The sequence below is a fragment of the Pseudophryne corroboree genome, chromosome 4 (assembly GCF_028390025.1).
Source record: "Pseudophryne corroboree isolate aPseCor3 chromosome 4, aPseCor3.hap2, whole genome shotgun sequence".
NCBI classification, from domain to species: Eukaryota; Metazoa; Chordata; class Amphibia; order Anura; family Myobatrachidae; genus Pseudophryne; species Pseudophryne corroboree.
The window spans coordinates 188082345-188104172 of record NC_086447.1 but is presented as its reverse complement, the minus strand read 5'-3'; positions in this window follow the sequence as shown (position 1 = coordinate 188104172).

Below are 21828 nucleotides of genomic sequence, written 5' to 3'. Positions count from 1 at the left end.
TATATACTGGTGGTCACCAAAATGCTGCACTGTACTACTATATACTGGTCACACAACAATGCAGCAGATATTGAGCACTGATCAGGATACTAGAACTGAGTCTGACACGGAGCTGCAAGATACAGCAATGGCCTACTGTACTGTACTACTATAATATACTGGTGGTCACCACAATGCAGCACACTGAGCACAGATATTGAGCTTTTCAGGCAGAGAACGTAGCCACGTCCTCTCCGCTCAATATACAATGCACGAGTGAAAATGGCGGCGACGCGCGGCTCTTTATATGGAATACGAATCTCGCGAGAATCCAACAGCGGGATGATGAAGTTCGGCCTCGTTTGGGTTAACAGAGCAAGCCGGGAAGATCCGAGGCTGCCTTGGACCCATGTAAAACACGTGAAGTTCGGGGGGGTTCGGATCTCGACGAACCGAACCAGCTCATCTCTAATTTAAATAATATAAATAAGTGGTCAGGAAAAAGATTAAACATACCATAATAAATAAATATTACAAACATAATAGAACCAGTCCTGCACTTTTTAAGCACACATTCTCCCACCCCATGTTAAGGCTCCTGTCTTTTCTTCCTGGTAGCTACTCTCTTGTCCATTGTACTGATTGAGGATTCACACAGCAAACATGGTAGAAGAAGATACTACCACTGGGCATGTGCAGCAGCTCTGCTCTGTCCCTTAAACTGCATTATGTGGTGGTAGCTCTAGTTATCGTATTATATACCATTGCTATTGTTTTCATAATTTGAGCCACTTGCCAAGGGGAGGGGGGTTTCTAGGCAACCGGAAACCCCTCCTGCGTTTGCCTATGGCCTTGGAGAGTGATAAAATGGAAAGAGCTAAACTACCAACCATTCAGCTCCTAAATGTAATTTTTCAAACACAGCCTGGAACATGGCAGGTACGAGCTGATTGGCTGGTACTTTACCTCTCTCCGCTTTATCTTTCTTCAAGGCTTAGTGCATTGACCCATTCATCTCTCAACTTTAGCTCTCTCCATGGCTTGGTACATAGACCAGTGGGTTTAAAAAAAAAAAAATGACCGTTAAGGACTGGTTGGTTGGTACTTTATCTCTCTTCACTTTATCACTCTCCAAGGCTTAGTACATCTACCCCAGTAACTGTAACAGCATTCTAGGAGCGGGGCTGGGTGTATCGACAAACTGCGGCTAAAATGATTTGTCTTACAGTATATCCCAGGGAATGTTTTCCCCATGGAAAACTATGGGGCTAATTCAGACCTGATCGTAGATGTGCTAAATTTTGCACAATCTACGATCAGTCACACTGACATGCGGGTGGACGCCCAGCACAGGGTTAGCCCACCCCGCATGTCAGTCCCTGCCCTGTCGCACAAGTACAAAAGCATCGCACAGCGGCGATGTTTTTGTACTGTAGTAGTAGCTCCCCACCAGCGCAGCTCCTTTGTGCTGGCAGAGAGCTACTCAACGCTGCCCGGGTCGCAGTGGCTGTGTGTGACATCACACAGCCGCCGCAGCCCACCCGCCCAACGGTCCGGGCACGCCTGTGTTGCCTGGACTGCGCCCCCCTAAATGGCGGCTAAACGCTGCCGACCCGCCCGGCGACCTGTGAATCAGGCAGAGGCTGGCGCATGCGCAGTTCAGACCTGATAGCTGCTGTGCGAAAACGCACAGCACCGATCAGGTCTGAATCAGCCCCTATGACTATGAGTTGCCATAGGCCAGTCTGTTGTCCTATATTAAAAAGTGTCCTGCTCATGTGTATGCCCTGTTTTGAAAGACAGCATGTTCTAGATCAGTGATTTTCAACCTTTCTCAACTCGCGGCACGCCTAACAAGACTTTAAATTCCCAAGGCACGCTATCAGTTACCCACGGGGGGAAAAAACACATTGGCCCCCACAGATATCAAATACATTGGCCTCAACATTTATCAAGCACATTGGCCCCCACAGTAATTAAACACATTGGCCCCCACAGGTATAAATCAAACACACTGCCACCCCATACATTAACCAGACATACCCCTCGCTCACCATCACTATCTGAACTCATAGCCATATATGTGAATGTTCTGTTTAATGTCTGCATGTTCTGTATTTGTTTTCACCCACTCATATCTGTAGGTTTTGCAAAAAGTGTTTTGCACTATAGTTGTCTGTATGTTCTGCATTATAATCTGTATCATGTTTCCACCCCCATCTATACAGTATGTCCAGTATTATGTGCCTGAAACCCCCCTCCCTCTGTATTGCTAGTGATGTGCCCCTTAATATGGTGCAGTGATGTGCCAGCTCCCCACTGTACTCTCAATAGTGTGGTCCCCCTGTTGTATTTACATTAGTGAATGCTCCTTCTCCCCCTCCGTTTTCCCAGTACTGCGTCTCCCCCCCCTCCCCATGTATGGCCATTAATGTGCTTCTCCGGCCCTTCAAACTCCCTGCCTACCCCAAGTAACTTACCTTGTTCTGCTCTGTCTTGACAGCCTGTACCCTACTTCACACTTAAACTCACCAGACGCGCGGGTCTCTTCTCTTCTGTGACAGCACGGCGGCAAACATTAGGCATCAGCGTCGTGCTATGACGTCTGCGCAACACTGCTCAGGGGACAGAATTGACTACGGAGCGGGGAGCGGGCTCCCCCTCCCCTTATCCCCTTACATTCCAGAACTGCTTCCTTTATGGCCCGGAGGTCGCCGGCAGCGTCTCATTAGTAATGAAGCTAGTAGTTCCGCCACTGGGTGGAGCACTGTGCAGGGCATCTCTGGTGGCCGGTGAGCAGCAGGCTGCGGCACACCTGACAACCGCTGGCGGCACACTAGTGGGCCGCGGGACAGCGGTTGAAAAACGCTGTTCTAGATGGATTCACAGTTATGTCATATTATCTCAATTTCCTAATGGTGCTCTTAACTGCTCCTGTGAATATCTGAATATCTGTTCCCTGATTGGTGCTTTTCAATAACCTCATATGAGAGTTGAATATTCTGTGATCACCATTATGAAGCTCTAGTTTGGAAGTGTAGTAACCAGCAATGGGACACTGGGGCCTCTCACAGACAGCTGTATTCATTTTAAAAATACTTTCATTACACATAAGTGGAATCAGTCATGTGATGCCTGAAGAGATATTTTTGCACCAGGATTTTTTTTAAGTTTATCTCAGCAAAATGGGTAAGTTTTTTTCTGAATTATTGTATTTTTTTATTTGTATTAAAAAAAAGAAAAAAAGCTTTACAGTTGATTTATTATTTGACATTACGGAGAACTCGGTGTTGATCAGGGGCAGATGTAGGGGTGAGGGCGCCCCTATGCCCAACAGTAACGGCTGCTCCCCTCTGCCTAATTTTGGGGCCTAATTCAGAACTGATCGCTACTCTGCGTTTTTGCAGAGGTCTGCGATTAGATAGTCGCCGCTCATAGAGAGTGAAAACCCGCCCTGTGCAAGTGTGTAAATGCATGTGTATGCCGTGCGAAAACTTCACCAGACAGCGGACATCTGCAAATACGTTCGTAACTCACCATCAAATGATTTTTCCAGTCTGTGCAGTGTGTGCGTAACCCAGGACTTACTCCTACAGTGTGATACAAATAGGCTGATCGGGGCCGGAACTGACGTCACACACCCGCCATGAAAACGCTTGGGAACGCCTGAATTTTTTCCTGACACTCCCAGAAAACATCCAGTTACCACCCACAAACGTCCGTTTCCTGTCAGTCCACTTGCGTAAGCCTGGCGATCTAAATTTTCGAACCATTCTGTCACTGTTTGGGCTCGCACCTGCGCATTGCGGTGCACATGCATGTACAGTCATTCGATAATCGACCGCTGTGCGATTTCGCACAACAGCGATCAGGTCTGAAAAAGGCCCTTTATTAGTTTCATTGATTGGTTATAAGCCCTCATTTGATAATCAGAAAATTAATATAATAATAAAAAGCCATAAACTATGAAATTTTATTTTTAATTATGAATAAATATTTACTAAGTAAGAGCAGTTTACAGGGGCAGTCTCTGCATGTGCTACCCATTTATACTCCACTCAAGATGCCATATGGTACAGTAGAAATGGAAATATTTTGCAGTTACTGGTAAATTTTGGTCTGACATTAGTAAAACAAGCATCCAAGTGCCACTCCCAACAAGTGCTGCCCCTAGGCACGTGCCTCACGTACATAATGGTAAATTCTCCACTGGTTTTGATCAGTGATGATAAATTCATTTATATTCCATGATGGAAAAAACACAGAACTTGGAGAAATACATTTTATTGCTGTAAGTTAGGAGCGCCTGAGGTAGATCCCTCAAGCCGCAAATGCTATATTTAATTTCCAACCATTTGTCCAGAAATCCTGGTTTCACCTTAGAGACTTGAGGGTATATTTACTAAAAGTCAATTTGGATTCCATTTAAAATTGTCCACAATAGAACCAACATCCCCACAAAATCAACGACATTGGGGTAAATTTACTAAGATTCGTATTTTCCCGTTTGAGGTCAAAGTTCAATCACGAATGACATCGCAAGTGTAATTTTGCAACTTTTTGAATTAATTACGACTAATTTACTAAGCTGCCGTATTCTGCATTTTCGTTTTTTCCGATGTCGATGTCATTCGTTATTTTAGGCAGTGTTTGACGTGAGTGACTTGTAAAACACTGCCGACTTTAATACAATGAATCTCGGCCGGATCTGAGAGATCCATGCTGGGCTTCATTGTGCACCTAAAAAATAAATAAAAAAATGTTTAAACTTAAAAAAAAAATTGCGTGGGGTCCCCCCTCCTAAGCCAAACCAGCCTCGGGCTCTTTGAGCCGGTCCTGGTTGCAAAAATATGGGGAAAAAATTGACAGGGGTTCCCCCATATTTAAGCAACCAGCACCGGGCTCCACTAGCTGGACAGATAATGCCACAGCCGGGGGTCACTTTTATACAGTGCCCTGCGGCCGTGGCATTAAAGCAGCTCTGCACCTGGTCCTGGTTCCAAAAATACGGGGGACAAAAAGCGTAGGGGTCCCCCGTATTTTTGAAACCAGCACCGGGCTCCACTAGCTGGACAGATAATGCCACAGCCGGGGGTCACTTTTATACAGTGCCCTGCGGCCGTGGCATTAAATACCCAACTAGTCACCCCTGGCCGGGGTACCCTGGAGGAGTGGGAACCCCTTCAATCAAGGGGTCCCCCCCCTCCAGCCACCCAAGTGCCAGGAGTGAAGCCCGAGGCTGTCCCCCCCATCCATGGGCTGCGGATGGGAGGCTGATAGCCATTGTGTAAAAAAATGAATATTGTTTTTAGTAGCAGTACTACAAGTCCCAGCAAGCCTCCCCCGCAAGCTGGTACTTGGAGAACCACAAGTACCAGCATGCGGCGGAAAACCGGGCCCGCTGGTGCCTGTAGTACTACTACTAAAAAAATACCCCAATAAAGACATAACACACACACCTTGATAGTATAACTTTAATGCATACATACACACCACCATATACACATACTTACCTTATGTTCACACGAGGGTGGGTCCTCTTCTCCATGTAGAATCCATGGTGTACCTGTTGAAAAAATTCTACTCACCAAATCCAGTGTAGAGGGCTCCTCGGGTAATCCATTTGTAATCCACGTACTTGTAAAAATAAAAAAACGGACACCCGACCTCGAACTGAAAGGGGCCCCATGTTTTCACATGGGACCCCTTTCCCCGAATGCCAGAAACCCCCTCTGACTTATGTCTAAGTGGGTTTCTTCAGCCAATCAGGGAGCGCCACGTCGTGGCACCCTCCTGATCGGCTGTGTGCTCCTGTACTGTCTGACAGGCGGCACACGGCAGTGTTACAATGTAGCGCCTATGCGCTCCATTGTAACCAATGGTGGGAACTTTGTGGTCAGCGGTTGACCGAAAGTAACCTCACCGCTGACCACAAAGTTCCCACCATTGGTTACAATGGAGCGCATAGGCGCTACATTGTAACACTGCCGTGTGCCGCCTGTCAGACAGTACAGGAGCACACAGCCGATCAGGAGGGTGCCACAACGTGGCGCTCCCTGATTGGCTGAAGAAACGCACTTAGACATAAGTCAGAGGGGGTTTCTGGCATTCGGGGAAAGGGGTCCCATGTGAAAACATGGGGCCCCTTTCAGTTCGTGGTCGGGTGTCCGTTTTTTTATTTTTACAAGTACGTGGTATACAAATGGATTACCCGAGGAGCCCTCTACACTGGATTTGGTGAGTAGAATTTTTTCAACAGGTACCCCATGGATTCTACATGGAGAAGAGGACCGACCCTCGTGTGAACATAAGGTAAATATGTGTATATGGTGGTGTGTATGTATGCATTAAAGTTATACTTTTAAGGTGTGTGTGTTATGTCTTTATTGGGGTATTTTTTTAGTAGTAGTACTACAGGTACCAGCGGGCCCGGTTTTCCGCCGCATGCTGGTACTTGTGGTTCTCCAAGTACCAGCTTGCGGGGGAGGCTTGCTGGGACTTGTAGTACTGCTACTAAAAACAATATTCATAACTTACAACAAAGGCTATCAGCCCCCCATCCTCAGCCCATTGGATGGGGGGGACAGCCTCGGGCTTCACCCCTGGCCCTTGGGTGGCTGGAGGGGGGGACCCCTTGATTGAAGGGGTTCCCACTCCTCCAGGGTACCCCAGCCAGGGGTGACTAGTTGGGTATTTAATGCCACGGCCGCAGGACGCTGTATAAAAGTGACCCCCGGCTGTGGCATTATCTGTCCAGCTAGTGGAGCCCGGTGCTGGTTTCAAAAATACGGGGGACCCCTACGCTTTTTGTCCCCCGTATTTTTGGAACCAGGACCAGGCGCAGAGCCCGGTGCTGGTTGTTTAAATATGGGGGAATCCCTGTCAATTTTTTCCCCATATTTTTGCAACCAGGACCGGCTCAAAGAGCCCGAGGCTGGTTTGGCTTAGGAGGGGGGACCCCACGCAATTTTTTTTCAAAAAATTAACACTTTCCCATCCCCTTCCCACTGATAAACATGCACGGATCTCATGGATCCCTGCATGCCTATCCAAACACGGGATAAAAAAAGCAGGTCTGTTTTTTTTTAGCACTTTTTTACGATTTGTATTTCTGCACGGCAGTGTTTGGCTATTGGCCCTCATTCCGAGTCGTTCGCTCGGTATTTTTCATCGCATCGCAATGAAAATCCGCTTAGTACGCATGCGCAATATTCGCACTGCGACTGCGCCAAGTAATTTAACAATGAAGATAGTATTTTTACTCATGGCTTTTTCATCGCTCCGGCGATCGTAATGTGATTGACAGGAAATGGGTGTTACTGGGCAGAAACACGGCGTTTTATGGGCGTGTGGTTGAAAACGCTACCGTTTCCGGAAAAAACGCAGGAGTGGCTGGAGAAACGGGGGAGTGTCTGAGCGAACGCTGGGTGTGTTTGTGACGTCAAACCAGGAACAACAAGCACTGAACTGATCGCACAGGCAGAGTAAGGTTGAAGTTACTCAGAAACTGCAAAGTAGTTTGTAATCGCAATATTGCGATTACATCGGTCGCAAATTTAAGAAGCTAAGATACACTCCCAGTAGGCGTAGGCTTAGCGTGTGTAACTCTGCTAAATTCGCCTTGCGACCGATCAACTCGGAATGAGGGCCATTGTCGGCAGTGTTTGTGATTTGCACTTTTTAGTAAATTCCCGATTTCTACCAAATTGCAGGCGTATTTGACCGATGGTGTATTGATTCGTGATTTTTTCCTAGGACTTCCAAAATATTACGAATGCCCTCATCACTGCCGTGATTTTTGCTTAGTAAATTACCGAGATGACACTTTGAAGAAAAAACGGCATCTCGGCCAAAATCGGGACCTTAGTAAATATACCCCATTGTTCTATTCCAAATAGCTCATTTACTAAAAGCGGATTTTGAGTTCCATTTTAAAATGGCAGGGTGATTTCTATTTAAAGTTCTAAGGGGGAGATGTACTAAGCAGTGAAAAGAGTGGAGAAGTGAGCCAGTGGAGAAGTTGCCCATGGCAACCAATCAGCTGATCTGTATAATTTTATAGTATGCAAATTATAAATGTTACTTCAGTGCTGATTGGTTGCCATGGTCAACTTCTCCACTGGCTCACTTCTCGACTCTTTTCACTGCTTAGTACATCAACCCCTAAATCCAGTGAATTAACACACAAACTGATTAAAAATCGACTCAAAATCAACTTTATTAACTTGCATGAGTTGCATCCCTATTGGGCAAAACATATCACATGGTCTGTATTACTCACAAACACCTTTATTCCTGTGCTAATTTGCATATCCACGATTTTTTAAATGCCATGATATATGCAGCCAGAGTGCCCCACATGCTTCTCTCATATGTTTTTTAGCCATCATATTGAGGTTTCAGACAATTCCACATGATTTAAAATCAAATAGAACGGTTTCTGATGGTTTTATTGAAAATGGCAATTTTTGGTCGATTCTTCTTTCTATTGAGGTTCTATTTTCAAATCGACTATTAGTAAATGAGCTTTTCCTCTTGATGTCTATGGGAAAGTACAGATGGACTATTTGAGGTTCTATTTGTGTCTGAAGTCGAATTTCGCGAGTTTGAGTGGATTTTGAGCCGGTTTCACCTTTAGAAAATAACTGATTGTCCAAATCACCACCAAATCACCTCAAATTCAAATGGAACAGAAAATCGACCCTTAGCAAATGTACCCCTTTCCTACTCCTACTCTATCCTGGTTCCATCATCTGGAAGAGTGGATTATATGGCACTAGGGTGGTCATTCCGAGTTGTTCGCTCGCTAGCTGCTTTTAGCAGCATTGCACACGCTAAGCCGCCGCCCTCTGGGAGTGTATCTTAGCTTAGCAGAATTGCGAACGAAAGATTAGCAGAATTGCGAATAGAAAATTCTTAGCAGTTTCTGAGTAGCTCCAGACTTAGTCAGCCACTGCAATCAGTTCAGTCAGTTTAGTTCCTGGTTTGACGTCACAAACACACTCAGCGTTCGTGTGACAATCTAGTCTTCTTTCCAACAGAGAGGCAAGAGGTTCTCCCCAAACACGTTAATTGAAACAATATAAATTAAAATGTCTTTATTTAACAGGAACTCTGGACATTTGGTAATTCCTCTTTTACCCTTACCTAAATATATTTTGAATAGCGCTTTAAATATCACAACAAAATATTGCAACAGATATCTGGGAATAAGAGCTCCAAACTATATCGCAACTATACTTTTGTCTAATTTTTCTGAGGAATGCAGCTGCACTTTAGCTCTTGTTACAAGCAAGGAATCCTTGTGATATATATTTACATTTTTGGATAGGTTAGCAGTAAATGTATTACATAGCTCCATTTAGATAAATGCCTGGTTTAATATCAGAGGTAAAAAGCTATCATGTTGTTTCTTTCATTTTAGGACAATTTCTCCAACTATCCATTGCGGTAGTATGTTTAATAGGAAACTACCGATGTGCTAGTAGGTTTCCCTTGTAATTATCCCTGGCAAAGTCCTTGTATTTCCTTATCTGGCTTAAAGTACAGTATAAGCAGTCTCTCCTTGCTCTCACTAGTTCTCAATGTACAGTACGTAAGAAGTCACTAGTCTCTATTTAGAAGGCATACTCAGGGTGCAATGTATTATGACAGTTCTCACCCTCAGCTGGATATCCTGCTAATCCCTGCTTTGCTGTTACGCTGTTCTATGTAAGTGCAAACTGAAAGGTAATACTCTGCTGGAGAAATAGGGATTGCTAGGTGAGACAGGGAGCAGGCTTTCTACTGTACTCACTGTAGACACCCACTCTGCTTCCAGCGCTGCAGCAGTCGCAAATTAGAAGTAGAAGTTTATAGACTTTTACTGAGTGGCTCTCACAGCCACTGCCTGTCAGCTGCTCTCAGTGGTACCTCCATTTTCTGACAGGAATTTTCCATTGCCAGAGATGCCCTCCTCTCTCACAGCTACCTCAGACCGTGTCCTGACCAACAGTCCTCCCTCCAACTGCCAATGGTCATGAGACCTGCCCCTGACCTCCAAAGCTGCTGCCAAGGCTGCTGGGAAATTATCTGCCTGTATAATCAAATGTAGATACTCTGTAGCGTGCCACACATAATACCTCATATAGCAGGGTATTACATATCCCTCCACTAGAATTTTGCGTGTCCTCACGCAACAGGCAATATTCCAAGTTCAATATAGCATAGTCTAAATTAAAAATTTTGTGTTACAGTTAAACATTTGAATAAATGGTAAGTACATACATTACATAACAAATGACTCTCTGTACCACAGGCTAATATCTATTCTGAATACGTGAAGCACCTTTGTTCCTCTTCCCTGACCTCCTCAAAGCCTGCTGGAACATCAAATTAACCTCCTTAGAGGTTATTGTGGTGTACTCGCCTGAGTAATACCACTCTGGAAGATACCTCTCACTCTTTTTAGCTACACTAGGTGATTCTGCTGGAACATTAGATTCAGAATTTTTAGTATAGTTGCGATATAGTTTGGAGCTCTTATTCCCAGATATCTGTTGCAATATTTTGTTGTGATATTTAAAGCGCTATTCAAAATATATTTAGGTAAGGGTAAAAGAGGAATTACCAAATGTCCAGAGTTCCTGTTAAATAAAGACATTTTAATTTATATTGTTTCAATTAACGTGTTTGGGGAGAACCTCTTGCCTCTCTGCTGGAAAGAAGACTAGATTGTCACATTTGGCGTCACGAACAGGATCGAACATGGAAGTGCAAGAAGGCAACCCCACCGCAGATGACAACAGGATCAGTATCCTTAATGACAAGATTGCAGAACTTACCCAAACTCTCACTGAGATAAGAAGAGAGTTAAGAGACCTGAGACATAAATGGTCTGTAACCAGATACAAGAAGTGGTGTCCAGCCCGTGGATTGCGAAACCAACCCCGATGGGATGTTCCCCGAAAGACTGGAAAATGGGTGACTAAGCAATTCAACGCTCGGGGGAGGCCTATTTGTCGGCGATGCAGACAAAGTGGGCATATCAAAAGAAATTGTCAACAACCCTCAGGAAGAGTGGAGAGAGTAGGACCACCCTGTGAAGGACAGTCCAGAGATGCAGGTCAAAATACAGTAGTACAGAACCAGGTTATTGTGTCTGGCACACCATCTGATGAGGATATTCAGCAAGTCAGCGCAGGAATAATTCCAGGCCAAGTTGTGTGGTTTAGTGTACCACGTGGTTATGGATTTATAAAGCGAACCGACACGAAAAAAAGAGTATACGTGCATTATACTGCCATTCAGAAGGCCAGCCTGGAACAGTGTTTCCGAAGTCTGGGAAGTGGAGAAATGGTTGAGTTTGAATTGGCAAATGGAAAGAAGGGCATCAAAGCCATTAATGTAACTGGTCCTGGTGGTGTCCAAGTGCAAGGCAACAAACATGCCACATGTCACAAACAGTACTGGTGCTGTTCGTATTGTAGAGATCCTCCACACAACTGTCAGCAGGATTACCAACACAACAGAAGTGGAGAAGAACAAGGAGAAGCAAAAAGTGCTGAGGAAAGACAACAAGAACCTGTCATCCCAGAGCAAAGTCAATCACTGGAACGAACAGATGAACAAGTTGTGGAAGAACAGAGTGAAAAAATGCAGCAGAACGTACCGGATGCAGTCAGGCTGCAACTTCCTACACAGCCACTACATGAGATCAAACCAAGAGTGGAAGATACCGATTCCAGCATGGCCTACCCCAATCAAGTAGATTTAAACGACACTGACCAGGAAAAACATACAGAGGGAGTGACTTGCATGTCCATGGCAGAGGGATTGGCAACCCTTAGACCCAATTGCCCAGATTCTGTTATGCAAAATTCTGAATCTAATGTTCCAGCAGAATCACCTAGTGTAGCTAAAAAGAGTGAGAGGTATCTTCCAGAGTGGTATTACTCAGGCGAGTACACCACGATAACCTCTAAGGAGGTTAATTTGATGTTCCAGCAGGCTTTGAGGAGGTCAGGGAAGAGGAACAAAGGTGCTTCACGTATTCAGAATAGATATTAGCCTGTGGTACAGAGAGTCATTTGTTATGTAATGTATGTACTTACCATTTATTCAAATGTTTAACTGTAACACAAAATTTTTAATTTAGACTATGCTATATTGAACTTGGAATATTGCCTGTTGCGTGAGGACACGCAAAATTCTAGTGGAGGGATATGTAATACCCTGCTATATGAGGTATTACGTGTGGCACGCTACAGAGTATCTACATTTGATTATACAGGCAGATAATTTCCCAGCAGCCTTGGCAGCAGCTCTGGAGGTCAGGGGCAGGTCACATGACCATTGGCAGTTGGAGGGAGGACTGTTGGTCAGGACACGGTCTGAGGTAGCTGTGAGAGAGGAGGGCATCTCTGGCAATGGAAAATTCCTGTCAGAAAATGGAGGTGCCACTGAGAGCAGCTGACAGGCAGTGGCTGTGAGAGCCACTCAGTAAAAGTCTATAAACTTCTACTTCTAATTTGCGACTGCTGCAGCGCTGGAAGCAGAGTGGGTGTCTACAGTGAGTACAGTAGAAAGCCTGCTCCCTGTGTCACCTAGCAATCCCTATTTCTCCAGCAGAGTATTACCTTTCAGTTTGCACTTACATAGAACAGCGTAACAGCAAAGCAGGGATTAGCAGGATATCCAGCTGAGGGTGAGAACTGTCATAATACATTGCACCCTGAGTATGCCTTCTAAATAGAGACTAGTGACTTCTTACGTACTGTACATTGAGAACTAGTGAGAGCAAGGAGAGACTGCTTATACTGTACTTTAAGCCAGATAAGGAAATACAAGGACTTTGCCAGGGATAATTACAAGGGAAACCTACTAGCACATCGGTAGTTTCCTATTACACATACTACCGCAATGGATAGTTGGAGAAATTGTCCTAAAATGAAAGAAACAACATGATAGCTTTTTACCTCTGATATTAAACCAGGCATTTATCTAAATGGAGCTATGTAATACATTTACTGCTAACCTATCCAAAAATGTAAATATATATCACAAGGATTCCTTGCTTGTAACAAGAGCTAAAGTGCAGCTGCATTCCTCAGAAAAATTAGACAAAAGTATAGTTGCGATATAGTTTGGAGCTCTTATTCCCAGATATCTGTTGCAATATTTTGTTGTGATATTTAAAGCGCTATTCAAAATATATTTAGGTAAGGGTAAAAGAGGAATTACCAAATGTCCAGAGTTCCTGTTAAATAAAGACATTTTAATTTATATTGTTTCAATTAACGTGTTTGGGGAGAACCTCTTGCCTCTCTGCTGGAAAGAAGACTAGATTGTCACATTCGCCCAGACACTCCCCCGTTTCTTCAGACACTCCCGCGTTTTTCCCAGAAACACCAGCGTTTTTTCGCACACTCCCAGAAAATGGCCAGTTTCCGCCCAGAAACACCCACTTCCTGTCAATCACACTCCGATCACCAGAACGATGAAAAAGCTTTGTTATGCCGTGAAGTAAAATACCTAACTTTTGTGTAAAATAACTAAGCGCATGCGCTCTGCGAACCTTGCGCATGCGCAGTAAGCGACTAATCGCAATATAGCGAAAATCGGCAACGAGCGAACAACTCGGAATGACCACCTAGATTGGGATTAACCAAAAATACCATGAATGTGAAATTGGGAGGAGCAGTCCGGTCCCTGCTTCATGGTTGTACATCAACCTGTCTCTCCCAGCATAATAGTGAAATCGGAATCCTGGCATTGAATGGTTGCCAGGCTTCCTGCATCAAATCCAGTGATGCGATGGTTCGTAGCCATTGATAGTTATACTGTGTGCATGCGCAGAAGCATTCAGAGCTTTGCGCATGCGCATATTAGCTGAGCTGCAGACACCACTGCAGAGCTGCATTTGAAATATCAGCTGTCAGATGGGCATTGGAAAGCTGCATCTGATGGCTGGCAACCATCGAATATCTGCAATTCATAGGCCCACACCCAGCACCCATATTTAATTACTCCTTCAGAGTCCTGTGTCTGCGCTGCTGATGCCAGAGAAATCACTCAGAAGATGGCGGTGATTTGCACATCCACACTTGCACAGTACACATTTGTCTTTGGGCACTTGGCAGGCGCCATGTTTTCGGAGACTGACGCATGCGCACTAGAGATTAGTCTCCGGAAACACAGTGGGCACCATCTTTCTGGAGACCTGAGCATGCGCTGAGTCTATGGCACCACAGAGAGGAGGGGGCCCACAGAAAGGAATCTGCACATGGGTCCCGTCCTCTCTTAAGCCGCCTCTGCTGCAATTTAATGTGAAAAGTACTTCGATTGAATTGGAAATATTAATGGTTGCTCTCCATTGGCTTTACGATGCCCATACCTATACAAGACAGGTCTTCTGCTGTAGCCTTATCTTAAATAATGAAATGAAGAGTATAAAAAAGGGTGGGCAGATTTGTTGGTATGCAGTCATATTATTGACATTCGCAATATCAACATTTAGAATTACGACACTTTAATGTCGCTTGATTCAGGGCCTGATATGCACTTAGTTGACCAATGTTATAAGTACTGCGCATGCGTCCCAATCAATGGCGTAGCAATAGTCCCGCAGACCCTGCAGTGGCTTGGAGATGCTGGGTAGCTTATGGGCGCTGGGGGTACTGTGGGGACAACTCCCAGGTCGCCACGCCACTGTCAGTGCAGCAAAAAGATGCTGACCCGAGGAGAAGCACTGTGGGAGAGATGGTCATCCCAAAATGGCAACCACCTGAGTAGACAGTTATTAAGGATGCTAGAGGAGACAGGAGCCATTTGGGAAGAACATCTATCCCACAGATAGTATGAAAGGGGCAGGTGCGAACAGTGGCCCCTGCTGGGACTGTAGACCCGTGGCAGTGTTGGCGGGGGGGATCACCTGACAACGAGCAGAACTCCTGACAGTGAGCAGGTAGCATGGGGGGAGCCAGAAAGTTTTGTGCCAGGGGGGTTCAAAATTTGTACTTATGCCACTGGTCCAGGGCCAGATTAACAATGGGGGGATGGAGCTCCAGCTCCAGGCCTCCACATAAAAATAGGCCCACTATCATGGCAGCATGATGATCACTAACCACCAGCTGGCCACATGGTCAGCCATAAATCATAACTATTAAGATTTCATTTCTAATTTTTGCACAAAATTATGCAATTTTTTACATTGGATCTTATAATGAAGGGGTGTACACGCCCAGATGGCTCTAGCCACACCCACACAGCACTGACCACACCTCCCCCATTTCTCCCAATAGGCCCTTGAATATTTTCAGCCCAGGCCCATATGGCCCTTAATCCGGCCCTGCACTGGTCCCAATGATTACCGTACGCAGATAAAGAATGAATGTGGATGCAGGAAATGTGGGTTTTAGTGGGCGTTACTGGAAGGTAAGGGGATGGCTAGGCAAAACCGGCATCTAAAGACACAGGACCACTTGTTCAGATCGGAGAAACTGTGCCTGCCATAGAGCTGGTGGATGTTTTGATGCCTTCGCATTATCATAAAGATTCAGAATCGGGACCATAATAAAAACATGCAACATGTCTACATTATGAACATATCAGTGTTAGGGTTTAGCTACGGTTAGGTTTAGATGGTACTGTTAATATGTATAATGTCACTATAGATGTTGACATTATGGCAATGTCAACCAAGTGAATGCTGACATGTCAAATGTCGACTTTAAGACCCTGTCAACATTCACAATATCAACATTTTCATGTTGACATTATGGGCCATATCCTATTTGCCCTGTTAACTTTTTGCCTGAGAAACAACAGGCTAATATTGTGATTTTAGCCGATTGTATCGGGCTATCCTATTAAAGCCCTTTTTTTCTGCTGAAAAAATCCTGTTTTCAGGCGATAACACATGGGACGGAATAAGTTCCCGGTCCCGTGTGCTGTTGCAGCTCTGAGGGTCTGCTTATCAGGTATTATGCTTTGCATGTCTGAGGCACATGATGCATAATCCCTGATAAATGCCAGCAGTGGGGGATCCACATGCCAGCATCGGGGATAATAGGATAGCTCCCAACTAATCTATTAGTAGCGGTAAATTACTGCTGCTAATAGGATATGACCCAAATAATGTCTAAAGGGGGGTACACACGGAGAGATCCGTTCTTAAAATCTAAGCAATCTGACTAGATTGCTTAGATTTTAAGCACGGAACTCTCGTGTGTATGCCCCACAGTGACAGGATGTGCGGCCCCGCGCGTTGCTATAGCTGATGCTAGTTTGGCCTGTATGCAGGCTCAATCTAGCACATCGCTCATTTCACCGCTAGTTGAAATGAGCGCCCCTCCCCCTTGTCAGCGCTGTGCTGAGCGGGAGGAGAGATGTGTGCTGAGCGGGAGGAGAGATGTGTGCTGAGCGGGGGGAGAGATGTGTGCTGAGCGGGGGGAGAGATGTGTGCTGAGTGGTCACTGATAGATCGCTCAGCACACATCTCTGGGAAAATAAGAACATATGTACTGGCTTTAACCAACTCATGTGCCACACCCAATTTGTGAATCAATAAGTAGATAGAAAGGGTGTTATTTTGTTATTATTACTGTGATGGGATGAGATAAATACCACATGTACTCATCTCAATATAGAATTTTTATGTTCAATAACATTGTTTTTATTTGCGGAAAATAAAATACATACTGTATATGTACATATATTACATTACATATTACAATTACTTGTGATAACAAATACCTTTAAAAAGGATATTCGTAAAGAACAGTTAACAAAATGCAATTCCAATCCAATTAGTTTAGTAAGTATATAATGGTTAGCATTGCTGTCTCACAGTACTGAGGTCTTGGGTTCAATTCCCACCATGACCCAGCTGGCCATACATCAGAAAGATATTGTTCCAACCAGCCAACTAGTTGGCAAGTTGGAACGATAATCTGGCAGTGTGTGGGAGCAAACGATTATCAGCCGTTTGCTCCCACACGCTAAAAAACGGCCAAAAACGGTCTGTCCAACTAGTTGGGAAAATCAAACCTGTTTGATTTTCCCAACTAATCCTTCAGGTGTATGGGGAATTGAACGATAAGTAGGCGGACACTGGCCAGCAGTGCCCGCCTACTTCTTTTCCTTCACTGCCGGATGGTCTGATAGATCCCCGGTAGCGGCAGAACTGTGGAGCTGGATCCGGGCCGCGATGAGTTCAGGGGCAGCTGCGGCAGTCCATCACTGCTGCCCGGCTGCCCCTAATATCACCATGCACCCTCCCCCGCATTGACACCGACGCAGCGTGATCTGATCACAATGCACCCCTCCCTCCATAACCTGCGATCATCATGAAAGCTCCCCATGGCAGAACCCCTGTGGCGGCAGCAGTAATGCGGGACCCTCGGCGGCGGTAATACGGGAGTCACCACAAGATCAGTGACAGCGCGGATGCGGGTGACACAGGTGCAGAGAGAGGTCCCCGTACACTGCAGCAGGCTACCGCTGCCTCCTCTCCCTGCTGTACAGCTCAGGTGACAGTGGTGACCAGCAGGCTCAAAGAAGCGGCTCCAGCATGGCGGGCCAGGTGTGATGCGGGAGACAGCTGCCACCTGCTCTCTCACCTGGGGCAATGATAGCAGGGTGCATACGCGCACGCAGGGGGGTTTCCGAGTACCTGGAAAACCCCCCCCCCCCTGCCCGCCATTACCTCAGCTTTTTTTTTCTACTAGATGTAAGAACGGAGGCTGCAGGCTGTCTGCAACGCCGCAGCCGTTAGCCTCCTTATATTCAAACTTAAAAGATATATATTGATTAAATGTAGGCGAGCTGCAGCGCACAGCTCACCTTAGGCAGCCGCAGCTCCCATGGGGCTTTGACAGAGAGCGCCTGGTGAGGCGCTGACTCCGGCAGCAGGTCAGGTGTATGTCTGTCTTGCATGCCGGGGGGATGGCGGGTGGTGCCGGCGGGCGGCCGTGTGTGGGGACCCGGCTGAGAACTCACTTCGCCTTCTCTGTGATGTCCCGATAGCAACAGCAGCAGATGTGTGACTGATTGATATGTGTGTGTGTGTGTGTGTGTGTGTGTGTATTCAGAGGGGAGGGGGGGGGAAAGCATCTTTAATAAATGGGTTGTATATACATGCACAGTGTATATATACCATATATATATATATATATATATATATATATATACACGCAGGTGTATATATACACACACACTGCACTATGTATAAACTGTGTATATATATGTGTATATATATATATATATATATATATATATATTTTCTCTGACGTCCTAGTGGATGGTGGGGACTCCGTAAGGACCATGGGGAATAGCGGCTCCGCAGGAGACTGGGCACAAAAGTAAAGCTTTAGAACTACCTGGTGTGCACTGGCTCCTCCCCCCATGACCCTCCTCCAAGCCTCAGTTAGATTTTTGTGCCCGAACGAGAAGGGTGCACACTAGGTGGCTCTCCTGAGCTGCTTAGTGAAAAGTTTAGTTTTAAGTTTTTTATGTTCAGTGAGACCTGCTGGCAACAGGCTCACTGCATCGAGGGACTAAGGGGAGAAGAAGCGAACTCACCTGCGTGCAGAGTGGATTGGGCTTCTTAGGCTACTGGACATTAGCTCCAGAGGGACCGATCACAGGCCCAGCCATGGATAGGTCCCAGAGCCGCGCCGCCGGCCCCCTTACAGAGCTAGAAGACAGAAGAGGTCCGGAAAATCGGTGGCAGAAGACGTCCTGTCTTCAACAAGGTAGCGCACAGCACTGCAGTTGTGCGCCATTGCTCTCAGCACACTTCACACTCCGGTCACTGAGGGTGCAGGGTGCAGGGCGCTGGGGGGGGGGGCGCCCTGAGACGCAATAAAAACACCTTGGATGGCAAAAAATGCATCACATATAGCTCCTGGGCTATATGGATGAATTTAACCCCTGCCAGAATACACAGAAAAACGGGAGATAAGGCCGCCGAGAAGGGGGCGGAGCCTATCTCCTCAGCACACTGGCGCCATTTTCCCTCACAGCTCCGTTGGAGGGAAGCTCCCTGGCTCTCCCCTGCAGTCACTACACTACAGAAAGGGTTAAAAAAAAGAGGGGGGCACTAATTATGCGCAGTATTAAAAATACAGCAGCTATAAGGGGAAAAACACTTATATAAGGTTATCCCTGTATATATATATAGCGCTCTGGTGTGTGCTGGCAAACTCTCCCTCTGTCTCCCCAAAGGGCTAGTGGGGTCCTGTCCTCTATCAGAGCATTCCCTGTGTGTGTGCTGTGTGTCGGTACGTTTGTGTCGACATGTATGAGGAGAAAAATTATGTGGAGACGGAGCAGATTGCCTGTAATAGTGATGTCACCCCTAGGGGGTCGACACCTGAGTGGATGAACTGTTGGAAGGAATTACGTGACAGTGTCAGCTCTGTATAAAAGACAGTGGTTGACATGAGACAGCCGGCTACTCAGCTTGTGCCTGTCCAGACGTCTCATAGGCCGTCAGGGGCTCTAAAGCGCCCGTTACCTCAGATGGCAGATATAGACGCCGACACGGATACTGACTCCAGTGTCGACGGTGAAGAGACAAATGTGACTTCCAGTAGGGCCACACGTTACATGATTGAGGCAATGAAAAATGTTTTACACATTTCTGATAATACGAGTACCACCAAAAAGGGGTATTATGTTCGGTGAGGAAAAACTACCTGTAGTTTTCCTGAATCTGAGAAATTAAATGAGGTGTGTGATGATGCGTGGGTTTCCCCCGATAACAACTGATAATTTCTAAAATGTTATTGGCATTATATCCTTTCCCGCCAGAGGTTAGGGTGCGTTGGGAAACACCCCCTAGGGTGGATAAAGTGCTCACACGCTTGTAAGAACAAGGGCTCTACCCTCTCCTGAGATGGCCGCCCTTAAGGATCCTGCTGATAGAAAGCAGGAGGGTATCCTAAAATGTATTTACACACATACTGGTGTTATACTGCGACCAGCAATCGCCTCAGCCTGGATGTGCAGTGCTGGGTTGGCGTGGTCGGATTCCCTGACTGAAAATATTGATACCCTAGATAGGGACAGTATATTATTGCCTATAGAGCATTTTAAAGGATGCATTTCTATATATGCGTGATGCACAGCGGAATATTTGCCGACTGGCATCAAGTCTAAGTGCGTTGTCCATTTCTGCCAGTAGAGGGTTATGGACACGACAGTGGTCAGGTGATGCGGATTCCAAACGGCATTTGGAAGTATTGCCTTATTAAGGGGAGGAGTTATTTGGGGTCGGTCTTTCAGACCTGGTGGCCACGGCAACAGCTGGGAAATCCACGTTTGTACCCCAGGTCGCCTCTCAACATAAGAAGACGCCGTATTATCAGGCGCAGTCCTTTCGTGGGCAAGCGGGCAAAAGGTTCCTCATTTCTGCCCCGTGACAGAGGGAGAGGAAAAAGGCTGCAGAAATCAGCCAGTTCCCAGGAACAGAAGCCTTCTCCCGCCTCTGCCAAGCCCTCAGTATGACGCTGGGGCTTTACAAGCAGAATCAGGCACGGTGGGGGCCCGTCTCAATGAATTTCAGCGCGCAGTGGGCTCACTCGCAATTAGACCCCTGGATCCTTCAGGTGATATCTCAGGGGTACAAATTGGAATTCGAGACGTCTCCCCCTCGCCGTTTCCTAAAGTCGGCTTTACCGATGTCTCCCTCTGACAGGGAGGCAGTTTTGGAAGCCATTCACAAGCTGTATTCCCAGCAGGTGATAATCAAGGTACCCCTCCTGCAACAGGGAACGGGGTATTATTCCACACTGTTGTGGTACCGAAGCCGGACGGCTCGGTGAGACCGATTCTAAATCTAAAATCTTGAACACTTACATACGGAGGTTCAAATTCAAGATTGAGTCACTCAGAGCAGTGATTGCGAACCTGGAAGAAGGGGACTACATGATGTCTCGGGACATCAAGGATGCTTACCTTCATGTCCCAATTTACCCTTCTCACCAAGGGTACCTCAGGTTTGTGGTACAGAACTGTCACTATCAGTTTCAGACGCTGCCGTATGGATGGTCCACGGCACCCCGGGTCTTTACCAAGGTAATGGCCGAAATGATGATACTCTTTCGAAGGAAGGGAATTTTAGTTATCCCTTACTTGGACGATTCCCTGATAAGGGTAAGATCCAGGGAACAGTTGGAGGTCGGTGTAGCACTATCTCAGGTAGTGTTGCGGCAGCACGATTGGATTCTCAATATTCCAAAATCGCAGCTGATTCCGACGACTCGTCTTCTGTTCCTAGGGATGTTCCTGGACACAGTCCAAAAAAAGGGGTTACTCCCGGAGGAGAAAGTCAGGGAGTTATCCGAGCTAGTCGGGAACCTCCTATAACAGAGCCAAGTCTCAGTACATCAATGAAAGGGTTCTGGGAAAAATGGTGGCTTCCTACGAAGCAATCCCATTCGGCAGATTCCACGCAAGAACTTTCCAGTGGGACCTGCTGGACAAATGGTCCAGGTCGCATCTTCAGATGCATCAGCGGATAACCCTGTCACCAAGCACAAGGGTGTCTCTCCTGTGGTGGTTGCAGAGTGCTCATCTTCTAGAGGGCCGCAGATTCGACATTCAGGACTGGGTCCTGGTGACCACGGATGCCAGCCTGCGAGGCTGGGGAGCAGTCACACAGGGAAGGAATTTCCAGAGCTTATGGTCAAGCCTGGAGACATCACTTCACATAAATATCCTGAAGCTAAGGGCCATTTACAATGCTCTAAGCTCAGCATGACCTCTGCTTCAAGGTCACCCGGAGTTGATCCATTCGGACAACATCACGGCAGTCACCCACGTAAACAGACAGGGTGACACAAGAAGCAGGAGGGCAAGGCAGAA